Consider the following 21,257-nt stretch of genomic DNA (forward strand, 5'->3'; position numbering starts at 1 on the left):
ATGGAACTCATCCACGTGGGTTTCCCAGTCAGCAAGGACTGAACGTAGGCTCTTCTGCTTCAAAAACACAGGGACTTTCTATTTCTATTTCATCTGAAGGAGCCTTTCCACCAGAGTTTGGTGTATCTCCATTAACAAGAGGAGTATTAGGGCATATAGTCTCTGTGGGCCACTCAAGAGTGACAAAAGGTAATCAGCCTCTTGGGAGCAGGCCTGACTTTCCAGCCAGTAGGGAGCTGTGTACTGCCAATACTGTCCATTATGAACACAAATCAAATTTCACAGGCAGCTCCTCCTTCTGGCCAGTGCAGCACTGAAATAGACCTTGAAAGCTTTGCCCAACTTAGTTTTAAATGAAACATATAATGGGGCATCTCTCATTTCCAATAGGAGGCTGTTCCACTGAATAGAATAAATCTCATTGTTCGGAAGCCATTCCTGATCAACTTTTCTTTGCTCATTTTTATCACATTGGTTCCAGAAATGCCTCCTTAAATGTAATTACTAGTTCCATTTAATTTTTTTTGTTATTACCTACACTGTAGAGCAACTGGAAAGAGTACTGCTATTGAGGTTTTAATTGTGTCCATTTTTAGTGTGATGTACCAACTCCAAGCCCACCTGGTGTCATGTAACAATCGGGATACAGCATCCCATCATAATACAATTGAACAGTGACTCATTTCAGCTAGAATGCACCCAGAAGCCTGGACATTGATTGCAGAATACTGAGTTCAAAGGTCCTCTGTTTGGTCTTGTTTATGCTGGTGCGTTTCAGCAGTAACTCCAGTGGAGACAAAAGAAGTCCAGGGAGATAGTCCTACAGTGCAATGAACATCTCAGTGACCCTGGAATAAAGCTGTTAGCATATGCTAATAAACTAGCAGGAATAAAATAAAATAGCACTAAAATAATAAGGAAGTAGCAGAAGAGATATTTAATGGCCAGGGAAGAAAAGAGCTGATGTTCCTCTTCACTGAACAGTTAATGCAATGTCTACCATACAGAAAGGGATCAGCCCAGTAGAGCTAATTGATTTTACAGCGTGGTTGGGATTATTAATAACTGTGGACGTTAGGACGCTATTTTATTCTCTGGGCTATTTTGTTGGGTTTTGTTTGTTTGTTTTTTTGCCATTGTCATGGTAGCTACAGCAACTGACTGGTGTCCTAGGACCAGCATACTCAAAGGCCATATTTATTTTTATTGGATTTACTCATTTCATTGGCTTTCTTTATATGGGGCCACATCCTTGATCCTTCATCAATAAAGAGACTTTGTTCAGCAGTTCGCCATAGGGGACAAGGGGATGGAATCCTCCTCCCACAGATGCACGACTTAAGCAGGCTCAGGGCTGCAGTAAGTAGCATCATGTTGTGGAATGAGGGATTTTGGCCAGTAGATCCATCTAGTTGCAGCCCACTCTCCACCCGACTCTTGGACCACCTGGCCAAGCCCCCTTCCATATTGCCATGGGGCTTGTTGCTGCAAAGTAGCTCTCCATGATCTGCAGAGTCCCCCCCGTCCAGGATCCCTGCACCTTGTCGGTCCATTCTTTGCAAAGGCCCCATTTAGGGCCTGGTATGCTAATGGAAATTTGTGGGTGGATGAAAGGTTTGGATAAAATAAGAATTGACCTGAACCTTCATCCAACTCTCACGCTGAATCCAGATGTTTGAGGTTTACAAACTTTTCTTTGCATGCCTCTGTAATTCCTGATTTCGGCAGGGGTAAAAGCAGAACGACAGTAATACCGGTGAGAAAAGGGCTATTAACATCACAGTTCTGGGCTTGTCAATACTGGGCTGGGCTGGACACCACATAATATTTCCAGCCTAGTTTTTGGGGGCCTATCTGATTTGGAGAAGTTGGGAAAAGCGTTTGGCTTCCAAGCCAGGGTAATCAGGCTTTGAATCATTTGCTCATTGCCAGTGAAGACTGTTGTATCCATTTGTTTGATGTGAGTACTAGATACATTGGAAGCAGGCTACACTGTGATTAACTTCCATGTAGAGCTGTTAATAGATTTAAATCCAAATCTATGTGTTCTTTCAGGCTATTCTCTATAGCTTTGCTCCCGCTTAATGCGGATGAACAATGAGTTAAAAACCTCATGCAAACCATAACCTTGAAGTACTGTACGTTAGGAATGATAAATTTCAATTTTCACACCCAGTCTAAAGATGTTCCTCAACTTAATTAAAATGAATTATTTTTGCAGAGATTAGATATCTGCTGGAGGGAGTGGGGGGGGTGGAAATTTCCTTGGTATCAGCATACGGCTTTCTGATACAGGCTTTTCCCAGGCTGCTGAGGCTTATTTATGGAAAACAATAAAGTTTTGAATCAAGGTCTTAAATCTTGCTATCATGTCTAAAATGTCTAATAAAATCTCCTTTAAGCGCTCTGCATGTAAAGCCAATGCTTGTTCTTGGAAAAGTAGCTTTCTCATCTCCCCCGAGGTTGAAGAAGCTCATATCTAAAGGGCAAACCTACTGCGAAATTACACCTGGCTTGTAATTTTGGATGGAGAAACTCTAAAAATCCTAACAAAGGACTTGAAACTAATTTAATCTTCCTTTGCATGGAGGCAAGCGGGCTGACATGTGATAAGCAGTGAGGGGAAGCTGTTGGCCCATTATACTCTGATTCAACCAACTGGCTGCTGGTGCCATCCACAACAGATTGGTGTAGGCTGACACTAAATCCATCATGGGTCTGACCGTGGCTCAGGGAGCAGGGTGCGTGTGTGTACAAAACAGAATAGCCCCCGCGGAAAGCTCCACTGAGAAGCTGAACCTGACACCTGTGGGTTTTATAAGTGTTGTGTATACCCTAGAGAAAAAGTGGCTGAATTGCAAAGCCATTTAGATGATGATTGTAACTGGAGACAATGTGGCATGGTTAAAAAAAAAAAAGCCAACACAGAATGGGCGTTTGATTTCTGAGCACTTGGAAATACTGCCCTGCAAAAACCCCAACACAGAATGGGTGCTGTGTTGGGTGTTTGATTTCTGAGAGCTTGGAAATACTGCTCTGCGACTCAGTATCAATATAGAGAACCAGATAGATCCTGGGCTTTGAGATCTTCCTCCTCCTGTGGGTTTCAGAGCCCAGGTTCCAGCCTGAACGGGAATGTCTATACCGCTATTTTTAGCCCCATAGCATGAACCTGATCCAGCTGATCTGGGCTCTGAAACTCGCTACTGTTTCCCCCTCCCCCACCACCACCAGTGTAGACAAAAGACTCCCCAGTTGCCATCCCAGCAGAAGCAAGCACTGACATCTTGTGATGGCTGTGTCAGAGGTGATCTCCACTTGAATGTTCCAACATCCTTGTCAGGATTATATCAGAGAACTTTCCAGGACATTGAAAGTTGACAAATCTCCACGCAATCAGCTCCTTTTCTCCTTGCACTGATCTATGCATTGCCCATTTTTCAGATCAGGAGAAACTACTGAATTCTTCAGATGATTAATTGTAGGCTAAACATCCAAGCTTCTGTCCAGAAACTTATCATCTCTACTTACTCTACTCTACCTTGAACACTGAGGCAAACTCTACAAGAGATCCAGCGAAAGGTGGATAAACAATATTATAGCCCAATCCCCAGCCTGATAACATTGACCACGTTGCATTTGCCCCTCACTGGTCCAGGTGGAAGGATATTGCTGTATCTTTACATGTTTGGGTTCTTGTTTCCTTGGGAGATGCAAGTCAGGAGGCCCATGCTAAGTTGCTCAGTGAGTTGATTATGTGTCCTAAGAGTTCCTTTTCACTGATCTTGAGGGCTACAATCCTGCACGATACTATCAGCTTTCAACTTCCAATGAAGTCTACAGGCATTGAAAGGACTCAGCACCCCATAGGATTGGGTCCCAATAATATGTATACATGAAGTGCCCAAAGCCCACTGAAGTCAATTGGCGTATTTCCAATGACCTTAGAGGGTTTTGAATCAGGCCCTGAATGCACAAAAGGTACACAAAAAACAAAGCAAGGAGGAGGAGGAACAGAAGTTTGTTGTTCTGAGACGGTTTAAAGGTACAGTAGTGGAGCTGACCCAGTGGTCCAACTGTAAGCAAGACACCCAACGTAGGTCGTGGCTTTCTCAGTTTTGGAGGCGATTGGACATATTTGTGGCAATTAATGTATATAACCATGCTGAGGATAACCTCAGAAAAAGTAAGAGAAGCAAATAAGAAAAGCCATTACTTTTTTCACCACTTTTTCAAGTAGTCTATGTAGGTTCTTATTCCACACACATCTCCACTTCCAGTAGCGCAGTAAGCAGCGTGCGTATCATCTGCTATGTTTGTGCCTAGATAGCATGTCCTTCAGGATGTGCCTTTTTCACCTCGTTATATCTTGAGCAAAGAAGCTACAGATCTCGTTCCTTGTTGCAGCTCACCTAAGGAATATCGCCATGGGAACACTAAGGATTATTGCATCTATTTTGCATGATCTGTGACAACTCTCCATGACTGCTACAATGGCCTTTTTTCCTCCTTTGAAAACTTATCTTTCTTCCTTTGTTTTCAAAAACAAAAATGAACTTGCTGTTCATCTTCAATTTTATTTCCATGCTCTGATGCAATGAATAATTAGACCTGAATCACATTGGAGGAGTTACAACAATGTGATATTTCTACAGCTAAATCTGCATAAATACAATATCTTGGAAAAATAACAAGATGCTGGAAGGCAAATGAATTATCCCATTGGGACATTCATTATGCGTTATCTAAATCTCTCCGTTTTCTTTGTCTGCTTTCATTTGGAGCAGTTATTTCATTTTATGTTTTGGTGACATTTTCAGCCCTTTTGTCAGCGACTGGAACATAAATGATATATTTAAAGGAACTTAAAGTCCATCCTGAAACCTTTTACAAATATCATGAGAATATTAAGATGCTTTAAAAATTAAGTGAAAATGCACTTTGCAGACCTTCCTTGATGGCTACGTAGCATTACTTTTCATCCTGCCGACTAAAACTGTCATGTCTCATTTTCCTTTGCTGCTTTTCATGAGCTTGTTTTTGTTGGTATTTTTTCTCTTCTCAGGAATATGCCTCTACTTATCAGAATAAATATCTATTGTCGAAGCTCAGATTCATTCACCCCCCTCTCCCCCACAAATTAAGTCACCCTTTCCAGATGAGATATTGGAAAAAAAATAGCAGTATTGTACAGTTGCTCTAAATTCTATGGATAGGAGATGAATTTTCAGTCAGCATTTTCTGAGCTGTGCCAGCATCAAAGTAGCAAAATTTGTGCACGAAGACTACAGAAAAAGTCACATCTTGTCATCATTAAAAGATTCAAGGATCTGACCTCAATGGATTTTGGACCAGATTCACATTGTGAAACAACACATGATAGGTATTAGCTACATTGCTTAATGAACCACTGGAAGGTGCTCAAATACTACAGTGACGAGCACAGTATAAGAACATACATGGAATAGAATAATAAGGGATGCACGTAATGACGAATTATGACTATTTAAATTGCAAGGGAAAACCCATTCAAGATAACTTTTATAACATTAATGATGGGATTGGAAGTGAAGTTATGGTCTGGATTGATATTTGAATCTGCACTACTCCAAAATTGACAGGTATTCAGATTTAATATTCCATTGCCAGCCCATTGTAAAGAAAATAATGATATAACAGACACAGTGTCATATCTTGTATGGTGGTTAGACACAGAGGTGAGGGGTGAGCGACTGACCGATATGAATGTCCACGAAGTTTGGAGAGGGGTTTGGAAGTCATTGGTTCCAGTTTGGAGCCATGAGAATTGCTGTATGCAAATTAATTTACATCAACGGCATGAGTGGCTGAGTTACTTTCGCAATTTCAGCAGCCAGTCATAAGCTATCTCTGAACTAACCAAGATCAATGACAAACAGGGACAGAGCCGAGCCACAAAGTTTGTCTGCTAGTCCCAAATGTCACAGTGAAGTTAAATACTGTAGCGCGGTATATACCCATTTTGTAATAGTAGCCATGGGATTCTGAGCCACATCTTACTGTAAGGATACAATTAGATGCCGACAAAGTGATGCCAATGTGTCAGCTTGATCCTGTTCCTATTCAAGTCAATGGGAATTTTGCCATTGGCTTTAATGACAGCAGCTATGCAGTGTACATGACCAGGTTCACGTTTTTTTAAAGTGGGACATGGCTTTCTGTGCTACCTGTGGACCAGTAGGTAGCTCTTTTTTGCTGTTACTTAAAATTACCATGAGATAGTTTGTCACGTCTGTCTCAAAAGAGGAAACATCTTGATGTTGACCTCAGCGTCTTCAAGTTTAGAAGCCACCTGTGCCACGGTAGCGAAATGAAAGACTCTCAGGTCTGTGATGTGGTGTGAGAGCCATTCACATGGCGGGCAATGCATCACTGGGTGACCTTGTCAGTTACTTGCCTCTCTCATACTCATTTTGCTTTAATTGATTAAATCAATCTTGATCTTGATCTTTATCTTTGATTAACTTTTGAAAGAGACGTTCATTTTCCAGCTAACTAACTTTGGTTGGGATCTTGCATTTATGCACGATGCTCTACAATGCCCTGTACAAAATGCTTTGTATTTGTGCGGCTACATCTTTCCCCAGTACAATTTGGGCAAAGCAGAAAAACATGTTTGCAATCTTCACAATTTTGTAAAATCTTTTGTGGTCAAGGTGAATTACAAGGATTTTTGAGGTATCGCTTCAAGAATACACACTGTTTGAAGGAGACAAATAAGTAGTTACCCTCTTCTCTTCAGGGGAACCTAATCGGAGGTACTGTTTACAAAAAGCCCATTGTCTTTTCACCGCAGAACAAGGACAGGATTCTCTGTGGTGATTTAATACTCATGACAGTTCAGCGTAATGATTTATGGCCATCTTGAGGTTGCAAACAGGCAATACCCAAGTTATTACTTTTAATTTGCTGCCTCTTTAAAAAAAAACAAACGTAACCACAAGGCTAACTCCTGAAGTCCTTACTTAGCTTTAACTTAATGTTTACTCAGTAAAAACTCCCAGCAAAGTCAGTTGAGTAAAGATCTCAGGACTTAGCCTATACTGCAGTGGGGCAATTTATGCTACAGCTGCCCCACAGACATTTTTAGAACTGCAGCTGGAGTGGATCAGACTGATTCAAATGACCTGGTTCCGCTGGTGAGTGAATACTGGCACTACATACAATGATCCGTGAATATTGAGAGCTCCCAGGGAGCTGCTGGTGCTCAGCACCTCTGAAAATCATGCCAGCAATGGTTCCGTGTGATGCTTATTTTGACAAATATCCAAATGTCCCGTGTCTTCAACACTGGGCTATAAAATTCCATGAGAAACATCCCTCCCATGAGATTGCCAGTGCTTCCTGCTCATAGACTCATAGAAATGTAGGTCTGGAACGGTCTTGGAGAGGTCATCTGGTGTAGCCCCCTGCACTGAGGTAGGACTGTTAAACCTAGAGCACCCCCAACAGGCATTTTTATCCAACCTGTTCTTTAAACCTCCAACTTGTAACCAGAAGGAAGCCCCTGGGTTGGAGGGGTTGCTGGATTGCTTCTGCTACAACCCATGATAAGCTTATTAGCAGCCATGTAAGTTCTTTTAAATGATTTTTAATACATTTTCTCTATAGTGCTTTTTACCTTAAGATGAAAGTAAACTTGCCTAGGAATTGCTGTGTGGTACTGTAGCTATTATACCTGTTAACTATCTCTAAAGAGAAAGCAAGCAGGTTCCACTTGGGCAGCCTGTCTCTGCTGGGGATAACACAGCGTAGGCAGGGAACTGCGAAGCCTGGAAATATCCCAGACAGACCGGACAGGGACTACCCAGGAGAGACAACAGCTGGGGAGCTGGAAGCCCGAGAGCAAGCATGCCCTGGCTGCACCACTTGCTAGAAATATGGCTGTAAGGTTGCCCTGAACTGTGACAGACAGGAGTCTGCAGCCTCCCTTATGCACCCATTCCAGAGCTCAACTCTCCTTATAGGAAAGTTTTTCCTCATATCTAACCTAACTCTCCCCAGCTGCAGATAAAGTTTGTCCTATTTTCACTGGATTATAGAGACCAATTAATCACCCTCCTCTTTATAACAACCCTTGACATATTTGAAGACTGTTACCACGCCCCCCTCCCAGTCTTCTTAAGACTAAACCTGTGTAACTGTTTAAACTTTTCTTCATAGGTCGGGTTTTCTAAACCTTTTATCGTTGTTGTCTGCAGTGCTGTCAGACTAGCCTCTCTCATAATATTTGGGCATGTGCTTGTCTTCGGGGAAACAGAAAGTACAGAGGTGGCTGACAACAAGCAAGAGAAATGGGCATGGGGTGTGGGAAATAACCAACATTTGCAGAACCTCAACTCATGTTCAGCTTGCTTTGGTTTGAGCTTTGGATGGCGGTTTCTGTCATTTTCTCTTTTGCTCATTTAGTGTTGTCATGATAACATTCCTGAACCAGGGAGAGTAGGAACATTTTCAACCCATTTAAACCTTTACACTAAAATGCAATTTCAGGTATTTTAATTTGATTTTCTTAGGGGCACTGGGCTGAGCGCCAGCGAGAGACAGAATCAACCAAGCTGATTTCCAGAGGAAGATCATGGCTGCACAAGTCAATGGGAAAACATCTGAACTCTACAGACGATTGATTATGGGATGTGTGTGAGCTTAACAAAAGCATATGACAAAGGAATTCCTGTCCTATTTGGACAGATGTAGATGGCTGGAATTAATACCTGCCTGGAATTATCACAGGATTTTATGAAGACTGCAAGTATTTTGTAAAAGCCAAGGGAGAATTGTTGGAGTGACTCTGTGTCAAAATAAGTCTTTGTCGGAGATATACTCTGTCTCGCTGGTTATTTAACATCGCTCCAGAAGCTATAGAGAATTTGAATATGATAAGGTTGTCCTTTAACCAGCATTTTGAAAGAGCAAGTCTTCCAACGATGTAACCATTATTTATTAATCCAAAGCCCCAAAAAGAAAGGAAAATGAAAGAGATGGAAATTAGACAGCAGAAAAATCTGATCACACGTATGCAACTCAATAAAGACGCAGACTCTGATTCTGGGTTCACACTGGTCATTCACGAGTAGCTCTGCTGAGGGCAATGGAGTTATAATAGGATCAAAAGCAGACCTGCCATTGCTAGACCTGCAAAGTGATACGAGAAGTGGATGGACCCGAGTTCATGGAATCCCTATTTTAACTCTAGAAATGGGTGAGAGAGGAGGTGATACTGTATGACAATGCAATAGAGTAAAATGAAGCAACTCCATAATTAGGCATTTTTAAGACTGGTGAAAACAGAACTGCCGTAAAAATTATGAAAGCAAGAGATTCTAGTATATGAGTCTCTGGAAGCCTGAGAAATGGGTGAATAAGAAAGAAAGGAATTTATAGGGAAAGACAAAAAAGCACTCGTTAGTGGATGTTGTAAGGCTAATCAGAGACAGCTTTCAGCTCTTCATATCGCGTCACTCAAATAGGGACAGCACAAGGCCCAAAGCAAGGCAAAGAAAGACACAAATGAAATTTGTAGGGACTGAATCCACAAGAAGCGACACTGACAAAACCATATGTGAGTTGGCTCATTGACTGCAGTGGGGATTGGGCCCTGTGCTGTGGGAAGGGATCAGATACTCAGCCCTGTTAAGCTGTTTTGTACTGCTTCCATGGTGCAAACCAGCCTTAAAGCTGGCTTAATTGGCCAGTGGAAGATTCTCCTTGCACTGGAATATCTTCTCAGTGGGTGGAGTCAGTGCAGTGGCTATATGCTATTCCCCCTGCAGCTCCCCAGCAAGTAGAGTGTGACTGAGACAATGTGGCTGTGACCAGAGCACTCCCACACTATCACGCCAAGCCTGCTGGGACACTCTGGGGATGGGCCGCCTGGTATAACTTTGAGCAGCTCTGAGGCTGCTCTGGGTTATTTTTGTTTAAAGCTTCAAGCCATCTTTGGCCTATCCACCCCCACAGCTGTGCTTACCATACCTCAGCAGCAGCTAAGAAGCTACTAATCAGCCAGGCGCAGCACTGCTAGGTTCCCCGCTAACTATGCTGGGCCAGATCCGTCCACTGATTTCAGCAAAGTTTCACCAGAGATAAATTTGGCCCAACAAACATGAGATTATTGGAGGTTTGTAATATTGACGAGGGAGAGAAATGACAGGCCAAACCTGAAAGGCTACCCAGAATACACAGACTCTGTTAGTGGGACGCTCAGTTGTAAGCTCAGTTAAACAGAACTAACTAAAAAGTTGTGGGGTTTTTTTTTTGCAAGTAACAATTTATTTTTATGAAACAATTTTATTCAGGTTTCAGGGACTGTATCACAGTAAATAAGGCACCAAGATAAATGAGACAGCACAATTAACACATGCCATGATTCAGGCCTGCAAGCTTTTACCTAGTCATAGGGCATCTTTATTCACAATGGTAAAGCTCTTACACTGCAGTGGTTCAGGGAAGCCACTTTAACTGTTTAGAGCACAGGCAGTCTGCATTGTTCCAATCTGCCAGTTTAAAAACAAGGCCGAGCTGTATCGTTGTTTTTATCAACTTATACTGTAGAGGTCGAAATCTTGAGGAGGGCCGAGGACCTGAAATCCTTGGGAGTTTGTCAGAGAATGAGACCTGCAGGCTCCAAAGGATTTGTGCAGTTCCTGTGTGATGGATCAGGTAATGACATACAAGAGTTTCTGTCAGCAGGACTTGAAGGGTTCTCCAGCTGCATATGGTACCGTGTGAGCGTTCAGTCAGTGCCCCAGATTATCCAGCTGAGCACCATCAACAGCAAAAGCAAAGCTGAACGGGAGAGTTGCCTCTTCCACAACAAACAGTCTGATAGCAGACAGGGTGATGGGAAAATGGATGTTGTGGCTTCTTAGGGATTCCATTGTCATTAGACTTTGGCACCACGTGGGACGCTTCTGCTTCTCAGGGACTCATGCAAATGTTTTCTTCAGGTCTGCTCTGGGAGGAGTCACAAGCCCTGACTTTCTCTTTGGGCACCAGGTTCAAATGAGCCCCAAATCTCAATCACAACCAGGGTTGTGGGTTCTCTGACTCATGCGAGTAAGCCCTGCTTTGCTCTCCTTCTTCCCTTTGCCTGCAGTGCTGAATGGTGCCTGCAGCACAGTGCCTTTGTTCTTAGTCCATGAACATTAAGAACAAGGAGTCCTTGTGGCACCTTAGAGACGAACAAGTGTATTTAAGGTGCCCCAAGGACTCCTCGTTCTTTTTGCTGATACAGACTAACACGGCTACCACTCTGAAACCTGTAACTAACAGCATTGTCATCATCAGGAGGGCCAGACTGCCCCATCACAGGGAAAAACCTATGCGAGAGGGGTGTCCCTAACCCCCAAGCAGACACGTCCTCCCTATCGTTCTGTCAGGGTCACAGAATTTGCCACCAAAACCCTGTGCAACCAGCTGCAGCTCACCTGACCTGCCAGACCCACCTGGGCTCTTCATGGATCCTAGCGGATCACAGAGAGCAGTAGGAGGATCATTCATTTGTGTGGAATAATGGTGTTTTCCCACCCCAGGTTCTCTTCTTCCATGCACCAGTTTCTCCCCGCACCCAGGAGGGGAGGTGGACAATGCTAAAGCAGCAGCTGACCTTTCACTCCCTGTGGACAGGAACCAGAGGGGCCATGCATGGATCTAAGGGTATGATCATGTCCATAATAACGAGCAATTCTAATAATAAAGCACCCGGTGCCCGAGGTATGGGAGGAGGGTGATGCACCGACCCATAATTTAGTCCTCAGTGGCTACGCATTGTAATAATCATGGTGAAATGTATTTGCACATATAACATGGAACTCTAATGCGATTAACAGGCACACAGTTCATGCTGGTTATAACATCTTTATGCTTCTGTGCACTCATATGCCATTTTTCACACATCCACCAATGGGGAAATCAGTTTGCCTTCATAGGAAGTGAGCTACAGCTACATCACTTTGGAGACCAGCTAATGAGCTCCTGGGCACGGAGTGAGGTTTCCACCATTGTCAAAGGTGGCAGGATATAAATAAAAGACATTATCATATGATGCTGCAGTGCCAGCTCCTGAAGCCCAGAGAAATGTTCCCGTCAGTTGAAAGACAAATGGGCGAAAACACAGACCTGACTCAATCGTTTCAATCAAGGTGCCGCAGGAGTCACTGACGGATTAGCTAAAGCACAGCTTTTAAGTAAGAAAAATTCTGTGGCAATCACCAGAAGCCCTCAGTTGCATCGAAAATCATTGAGGCAGATAACTGGTATTACACAGCCATCCAGTAAGCAGAAGCTTTTTCTATTTACACTCAAATATAATTAGTTAGTTTCTGTGTAGTAACACAAATGGCTTTGTACAGTGAGCTGTGCTGTCAATTGATTCCGCTTTTAGTTTTGTCAACGATTATTCTTCAGCCTGCATTTCAGTTTAGGCCACTTAGAGGAATGTTATTATTACTTGTATCACTGTAGCACCAAGTCATAGATCCAGGACCCGAGAGCGCAAGGTGCTGTACATGCACAGAACAAAAAGACGGTCTCTGCTGCAAAAAGTTTACAAGCTATGGAATACTGCCAGTGATTCTGCGTCTCATGGCATAGCAGCCTCTCTGTTTAAAAAACAATGTCGGAGCATAACCGTTCATGAGGTGAAGTGACTGAGAGAAAAAGAAACATTGTATTTGTTTTAAATCGGTCATGCCTGATTAATACTCTCTACCTAGGGATTGATCCTGGTGCCATGAACTCAGTGGCAGAATTCCCACTGTCTTGAACAGATGTAAGACGAGGCCAGTTGGAATCACAATGCCAGATTCTGATCAATGTACAACTGTTTAGTGGCACTTTCCTACACCACTGGCTTCATTGGAGTCAATGGGACGACCTGGGGCGGAAGGTGCTATTTAATGTGCGTTATCTATAGGCTCATTATGTCAGCTAGTGCACCGTGTTGCAAACGCACGTATTTTCCCTGTTGTGTATTTGTTTGTGTTTTAGTCTAAACAGGGCCACCCAGAGGATTCAGGGGGCCTGGGGCAAAGCAATTTTGGGGGCCCCGTTTCATAAAAAAAGTTGCAATTCTATATTCTCATGGGGGCCCCTGTGGGGCCTGGGGCAAATTGCCCCACTTGCCCCCACCCCCCGGGCAGCCCTGAGTCTAAATGAGCCAAGCAATGGGTTGCCACCATTTTCTCTGGGAATCTCCACCATGGTCTAATAAATCATCCTGTCTAGCTACTTAGCCTACATTTTCTCTTTCCTAATTTCAGCTCATTGCTCCTTTTATTGTGCTAATTAATTTTCCTCCCTCTTTGGTGCTTACATCCTTTGGATTAGTTTTAGCCTGCCTTTCCGGTCATCCATAAGCAAATCTAAAACAGCTTAAACTATTAAATCTGACCTTTGCCATTCAAAAAACAATCTAACACATTGTGTGTGGGCTGGACCCATATGCTGAAGTGTCTGACACATGAAGGGCAGCGTGCCTCTTAAAAGAGCAAAAGGCCACTCATGTGGAAATTTAACAAGCTCTGTCAGTGCCAATGGAAGAAACACGTTCCTAGAGGACATTTTCCTAACCCTGAATAGGACTTAACCTCTCTTTGCCATCGCTTTATTTCCTTTGTTTTTAAGTACCCGTTACATTGGTGGTGTTATTTTATATTGATTGTGTCTACCGTATATGTGAGTTTGGGCACCATTGCACTATATCCGACGATTAGCCGCAGCAGGTCACAGGTTGCTGGTCCCTTCCCTTGTTGTTTCCACAAAAACTTTTCTGCTAGTTCTTTGTCATGTGAGCAATTGCTGTGGTTGCCGCAGAGATGTTCTGGAACCATGGCTAGGGCGCCAGAGCTGTCAGAGCATTCTTTTTTAAATCAAAAATCATAGAGCAGTCAGGGCAGGTGTCGTAAAAGGCAGGGGTTACGACATTTCCTCTGACTGCGCTCTGATTTTTGTGGGGAAAAAAAAATGCCTTCCAGCTTGCCCCGCACCAACTATGGCAGCAGCAGCTCCTGCCCCACACCAACCCTAATCCCGGCCCTGTGTGGACGGGAGGCCTGGCAGTGGGGCTGCCCCATGCTCAGCCCGCAGCAGTGGCTCCTGTGTCCCACAGGGTTGGGCCCGGTGCCCTGCTCCAGGGGTTGGACGTGGGGGGGGGTCGCAGCACCACTCAGATTTGGTCTGCCAGATCTTCTGTCAAACCCAAGGGGTGCTGTGACTTGGTACTCAGGCTGCAATGCTCAGAGCTGGGCCCAGCTCCCCTTCTCCCCACCCTGAGACAGGAGCTGCCTCTGTGGGATGAGTCACAGACAGGGGCAGCTCTAGCTTTTTTGCCGCCCCAAGCCCGACAGGCAGGCTGCCTTCGGTAGGTCCGCCTGTGGTAGGTCCGCCGGTCCCGTGGATTCATTGGCGTGCCTGTGGGAGGTTCCCCAGTCCCGCGGATTCGGCGGTGCACCTGTGGGAGGTCTGCCGGTCCTGTGGATTCAGCGTACCTGCCGCCAAATTCCTGCCAAAGCCGCGGGACCGGCGGATCTCCCGCAGGCAAGCCGCCGAAGACTGCCTGACTGTCGCCCTCGCAGGGAGCAGCAGGCCGCCCCCCACGGCTTGCCACCCCAGGCACGCACTTGGTGTGCTGGTGCCTGGAGCCGCTGCTGGTCAGACATAGAAAAAACAATCGTGGACAAATGGGAAAATCATGCTCTCTGTGACTTTTTTCACACCATGGCAAACCTGGAGCCTAACCATGACCATAAATGGAGAGGTGGGTCCTCAAGACAGCTGCTGTATTAAGAGGTGGGACACACTGTTTGAAAACCTCTAATATAGTGTGTAGTAAAGAGTAAATCCCAAACCCGTTATACAGCCTGTGTAGCTGGGCTAGGCAGTGCATGCTGCTCTGTGAAGGACATGGAGCTAAAAAAAATCCTCCTGACCCTACTTCTTGGGAGTAGGATGGTAAAGTAGCCATGAGGCTGCAGATGTCTCCTCAGTTACGTGCCCCTGGGCGCAAGGGACAAAAATAACAGAGGATCCTTGTAGCAACACCAGCTCAACCCCCTTGCCTGTCTCCTGCATGTGAACATACTGGTTGCCACAGAGAAGCAAATGTCTGCCCCATATGGAGAATGTGCACCTGCCAAACCCTCCTCAACTCCACTGCTTGGAGGTCTTTGATACTTGCAGGGGATGGGAGCGGGAGCTGTCTGCTATGCAGAAGAGTATATGTGAAGCATGCCCAGTGCAAGTGGATCCCTTGCCAAGGAGCAATCCCATGCGCTGAATGCAGTATGAAATGTGAATGCAAGGAATGCTTCCTGAGGGAGTTGGGGGGGAGGGAAGGGGGAGGAAGAGGGGAGACAAAGGATAGGCTGAGAGACGAGGTTTATTTGCCCTCTCAGCCTGGAAACAATGTTGGACTGTAGGATTCCCAGTTACCCCATCAAGCTGCATTGCTTCTACAGTGCCGGGGCAAGGCATGAAATCATGCAGAGCGTGCATTCCCACAGAGGAAAGTTGAGTGATAGCACTGACTGTATCTGAGAGGTTAGCCGCTCCCTCCCAAGGCTGATTAGTTGCCAGTCAGATTCACTGAAATTCTACATGGCCTTTCAGGTAAAGGGAAAAAATGTATCTTGACTTATGCTGTATCTTTCTGTCTGGAAATTTAGCTTTGAAAGCAACCTGTACCTATGATCTATTGAAGCCTCTCCCCCTATAATTCTACTGTGACCTTTTCTCCATCCTTTCAGGAAGGCTTTCAAGATGAGACTGAAAAGTTTCCCTGCTATGCAGTCAGAAAGAGCTCCCTGTAGGTGAGCTGCTTTACAAAAGGTTTCAATCCCACACCCCCAAAAAACAAAAACAAAACAAGTCAAGTCATCATGGGCAAAGGACTTTGGACCGACACTACTCTAGTGGCCAGACATGGGGGAGGGACCCTTCAAAGCAGTTTGCACCAATGAAATGAGAAAACAATGCTGTACCGTGGGGAAGATACGAACCCCACCTGGGATTATGCTCACAGGTGTCACTTTTCAGGGCAAGGGCCAAACAGCCAGAGGGCAAAGAAGTCATAAAAAAGCCCCCAGAGGTTTGGCCAAAGTAAGAACTTACTTAGATCTCCACCAGAGATGAAAATTGATCAGAACCCGGGTTTTAGTTGTGATGTGGGAAAGTTTGGTTAATGTTTGTGGGGGTGGTTTTAAGAACATTTTTTTCAGGTGTCAGTGCCCTCAGCCCATGCTGGTTTGGGGCAGGACTAGAAATGCTGAAATGCCTTGGGAGAGGCTGGTTTCTTATGTTAGTTCTGCCTATTGATGAAAACTCAAAGTGGTAAAAGTCTCTTGAGACTACCTGAGCTCATGAGATTTTCCAAACCGGATACGTTTTGTTCAACTTTGATAAACACCCTCTGAAATGTTGAGGTTTGTTCATCGTTAATGTAGGGATATTAAAGAAGGTTTATATTAAACATGGTTTATATGAGAAATGATTTATTGATTTATTGTTAGTTAATACTTTATAACTTAAGGTTTATGTTAGAAGTAAATTTGTGATGATTTATTGATTTATTGTTAATTGATACTTTATAACTTAAGGTTTATGTTAGAAGTAAATTTGTGATTCCCAACATTTAGCCTCTAACCTGCAAGCTACTAGCTGTGTCTGTGTGAAGCCTACTCAAAGAGATACTTGGTATAAAACTTGTTAAGCTCAAAGAAATACTTTGTATAAAACTTGTTAAACATTAATTATCTCTAAGTAAGCCAAAACAGTAGCTGTTATAGTGTATAAATAGAGACCCCCACCCTCTGTAAGTTTTCATCTCACTTTATCTTTGCTTGTTAAAAGACAGGGGTCTCACATAAATTGGTAACACCCCAAGAAGTAAAGAGACAGTGAAATAGATGTGATTAAGATAGAGAATGTATGTGAATGAATGGTTAGGGAGTTACCAGCCTGAAGAATTCAGTGTCTGCTGAAGAAGGTGTCAAGTGGGATCAACCAGATGACCCCCCGGAGGGCAAACTGGAATCCACCCACCACACCTCAAAGGAAGGAAAAACAAAACATCTAATAACATGGAGCCAGCCACCTGCTGATTGATTTAGCAACAGCAAAATGAAGCTACTCTCATGAACTGACATAGGAATAAATTCCTATAAAACTGGACTCTAAAGACTGAGGACTTTGAGTCTATGGTTCTGCTGCCAGCCTCCAGGAGCATCAGATGCATCTGACACAGACTCGGCTCCATCCTCATGACCAAAATACCTGGCCAGTAACTTGGCATGAGCAACATCTAGGCTGGTAACTATAACATCTATACAGAACCTGAATGAATGATTTGTGTGTGTGTGTGTGTGTGTGTGTGTGTGTGTGTGTGTGTAAGGAATAAGTAGTGATAGGAATAAGTAGTAAAACAACATTGTTTGCTTTTGTCTTTTGCTGTCTTTTGTTTTGTTATGGTATTTACAATAAATGTGGCATCTTTGCCTTATCCCTCTTAATAAGATCCTGTTGGTTTTTATTATATTGGTATAACATTAATTGAAACACCGGGACTGTGTCCTAATTACCCTTCAGTCTCCTAGATCCAGACAAAACACTTACCAAGTCGAAGCAGCTTCTCCAGTAGCTCAGCAAACAGAAAAACCACTATACATGAACAAGTCCGTTCGATATATTTCAAAAGAGGTTACGGTCGCACATACAAGTCAGTTAATCACAATTCCCGTCCTTAAGAAAGAGGCCGCCATGAAACCCACTGAGGCACGAAATACAGTATTACTACTAGCTTGGTACGAGAAGCCTGATGCATGTTATTTAACATGAGTTGAGCCTTTTAACACAATTCTTCACTTACGCTGAATGCAATCAGGTTTAAACCACTGACCATGGCTGCAGCACGCTGATTGATGTCAGAGCTACTGACTCAACATTAAGACACAGCAGAGTGGGGGGTTTTTTTTTGGACTAAACATAACTTGTTTTCCTCCCCCCGCCTTTGAGCTCTCATACACAAATTTTAAAGGTCATTTCAAAAGGCAGTGAAAATAGAGTGCATGGCCATAAAAAAGAATGTTACCCCACCCCCTTATGATGACTATGAGGCATTTTCTAAATGTGCTCAGTTTGATAGTTACAGCCCAAATCTTTTATGTGCCTCTAAGCCAGTTTCCAAGCTTCAGTGATGATACAGTCACCAGTATAGGAAATTTGGCTTCTAAATGTTTTCTTTAGTCTTTGGGGGAAAAAAGTCTTCAAGCAGTTTTAAAAGTGTCGATCCGCTCAGTACACAGTGCAGGCACTAACCAATAAAATTATTCACCTTGAAGAAACCATCTGCTGTCATTAAGGACACTGCCACATTTTTTTCACTTTGAACGGTCCCCTGTGATGCTCTAAATGGCGTTAAAATACTGTGGTTCCCATTATCTTTATGCTAGGTTCACTTTGTACAGGAAAAACATGACAACAACAAAATAGGCAGGGATTTCACTAAGTCTGTTTGTGCGTGTGTGTATGTGTGTGTGTGCACACGCATAAATAAAGTTATTTAATTATTCTTTGCAGAAAATTTCCATCTTCAGAACACTGGTTTTTAAAATGATTTCTGCTGCTCCATGAGGGTGATGTGACTGTTCAAGTAAGTTGGCTTGACTGATCACAAAGGGTTGTGTTGCAGGATCAGGGCTCTTGATGACCACTGCTGGTGTGTGCGACAGCTGTGCTTAGCTGATGTGCTGTATTGCTAGGTGGCATGTGGCTACGTTCTGTGGAGGTTCTGCTTAGTCAGCGTGCTTGCAGAGAAGCCTCACTGTTATGCGGAACTGCAGGGAAGAAAGGTTGGCGTTAATCCCTGGCCATCAATCTCCTTTTGCCTAATCTACTTGATCACTGAGGACAGAACAGTTCCCAATGAAACTGCACTTTTCACTCTGAATATTTGTCCCCTTCCTCTTTGCCTTGAGCCAGTCCTTTATAAAAATACGAGGCTTGACAACGGTGCAACACACTTTTGTACAGCGAGAGCTCCATCGTGGGTGAAGGGAAATGGTCTCTTGTTCCTCAGCTGAGACTATGCCAGTAGTACCATTCGAATGCCGTCCAAAACTCACCTTCACCATGAGCAGCAGTGCAAGTAGGCTGGTATGCTCCGGTACACCATACCGGCAAGATATTTATAGCCGGTACGGCATACTGGAAAGACACAGGAGGAGCCGGTGGTCCCACGCCTCCTCTTTGGTGTGGCTGTACCACTCCCAGCCCCGCCCTCTGCTCATCCACAGAGCTGCCTCCCCTCCAGTTCCATCTGTGCAGTAGCAGCCCTGCTGGAGGACAGGACTGGGGAGGCAGGTCTGGGAGCAGTAGAGTCACCGGAGGAGCTGCTGGCGTCGGGCTGCCCAGCAGCTTTGCATTCTGCTCCTTTCCCAAAGTCTCCAATGCAGCAGGAGGAGGACAGAGCACCTCACCCCACAGGTAACGTTGGTGGATCATAGGGGGAGTGTGGAGGCCCTGGGCTGGGGCAGGGAGGAGTCACATGGGGAGGTCACGTGCTCCCCCATAGCTGGTGGCTCCTCCCTGCACCAGTAAGAAATGGATTTTATTTCTCACTGACCAGGAGCCACAGGAGAAGCCGAGACAAGCTGTTTCAGCTCCCACTAACTATACCTGGGATAATAGCTGATCTTTTTTTTTACTGTCTCCTCCTCTATTGTGCCTTTTTTGGGGGGGGTTCTTTTACTGCCCTTTAAAAAAAATCATCTCCTTGGCTCCTTTGTGAGAAAGGACATAGGACTGCAGCTCAAGAGATAAATGATGGGAAATGTTCCAGGAATGTATGTTTCAGGGTCACTTTTTGCTATCAAATCATCTCACAGGCAGTATGACAGGCCTGTGTATGCAGCTCAGTGATGAATACTCAGACACATCGGAAATCCAGGGCACTGTCACCTTGCCAGCACTCTGCACGTACAGGGCCAGAATCTGGAGGCACTGGCTGTGTGAAGGAAGAATTTGAATAAGGAACATCTTGGTTCATTTACTCAGTTCTCCCCCTTCTCTGCCATAGAGATCAAGGATAAAAGGGAAAAAATAAGAGGCTGGGGGAAAAAAGGGGGAGCAAAGGTTGAACATTGTTTTTTTTAAGGGGTTGACCCAAGTAATGGAGCCTTATTTTTTAAACCCCTGGTTTTAAAATATTGTGGGTTTTTTTTGAAATACTTAGGTTCTTCTTTCTGAGAGACAAATAGTGTTTATTTCATGGAATCCATTCAGAAGAGCTGGGCCCTTTCTTAAAACAAGTCACATCAAACTAGGGTGACCAGATGTCCCGATTTTATAGGGACAGTCCCGATTTTTGGGTCTTTTTCTTATATAGGCTCCTATTACCCCCCCACCCCCGTCCTGATTTTTCACACTTGCTGTCTGGTCACCGTACATTGAACTGGTATTTGTCACGAGGGGGTTTATAGCACAATGTTCAGGGGATACAGCGGAGCGGGGTGCAAGAGAAAGTGAACACAAAGGGAACCGAATAGGAGGAGCCTCCTTGGAAGTGAATCCATGCAAATCAAACTTCAGACCATTTTCCGAAGTGTGGCAGAAAAAGTTGCAGATGGGCCAATCCACTTCTGCAGACTAACAGGGCCCCAACACCCCATTGGGGTGTGACTGCTTTGCACTGCACTATCAGCAGATTTTGGGCTTAAAGAAATTGGTTACAAATAATAATTTCTCACCCTAGATATTGTTGCAGGCAGATTATAGGAAGTCTTGAAAGGCAGCTGCACTGGTCTCGAGCTTGAGACCTCAGATGTTATTACTCACAAGCTAGATGCCCTTCCAGCTTGGGCTTAACCCTTCTCCCCCAGATCAGGTCTTGCTTCCAGGTGTTTTTCAGTGTCTCTTTGGTTGGGGAGGCAGAGGAGAACCACGATAATGTCACTCCCCTGCCTTATATAGCGCTTGTGAATGGCGGGAACCCTTTGTCTCCCCATGGCAGAACACTGGCCTTCCAAGGGGGTGGATCCAGTACCAGGTGACTCGCATCCCTGTCTCTGGAGGGCTGTGGCAGCCATTACTCGTAGGCTATCTGGAGCATCCACAGGAAGACTAAGCGCTTTCACAGTCGATTGTCTTTGCTAATGGGCCATTAGTCCTGTCTGGCTTTTCCACTGTTGTACCTGAAGGGCTAGTAGGGGGTGACACCCAAAGTA

The 21,257-nt window shown here is 44.4% G+C and overlaps 1 long non-coding RNA gene across 4 annotated transcripts in view; it reads left to right on the forward strand.

Moving 5' to 3' along the window:
• LOC123350796 overlaps nt 1–9,646 on the forward strand; it is a 47,013-nt gene extending 37,367 nt beyond the window's left edge. For all 4 annotated transcript variants that reach the window (XR_006573829.1, XR_006573830.1, XR_006573831.1 and 1 more), the window contains one exon: nt 8,556–9,646. This is a non-coding gene — a long non-coding RNA (uncharacterized LOC123350796). The remainder of the gene's footprint in view (nt 1–8,555) is intronic.
• The last annotated feature ends 11,611 nt before the right edge of the window (nt 9,647–21,257 follow it).

Source organism: Mauremys mutica, chromosome 16, assembly GCF_020497125.1.
Source record: "Mauremys mutica isolate MM-2020 ecotype Southern chromosome 16, ASM2049712v1, whole genome shotgun sequence".
NCBI lineage: Eukaryota > Metazoa > Chordata > Testudines > Geoemydidae > Mauremys > Mauremys mutica.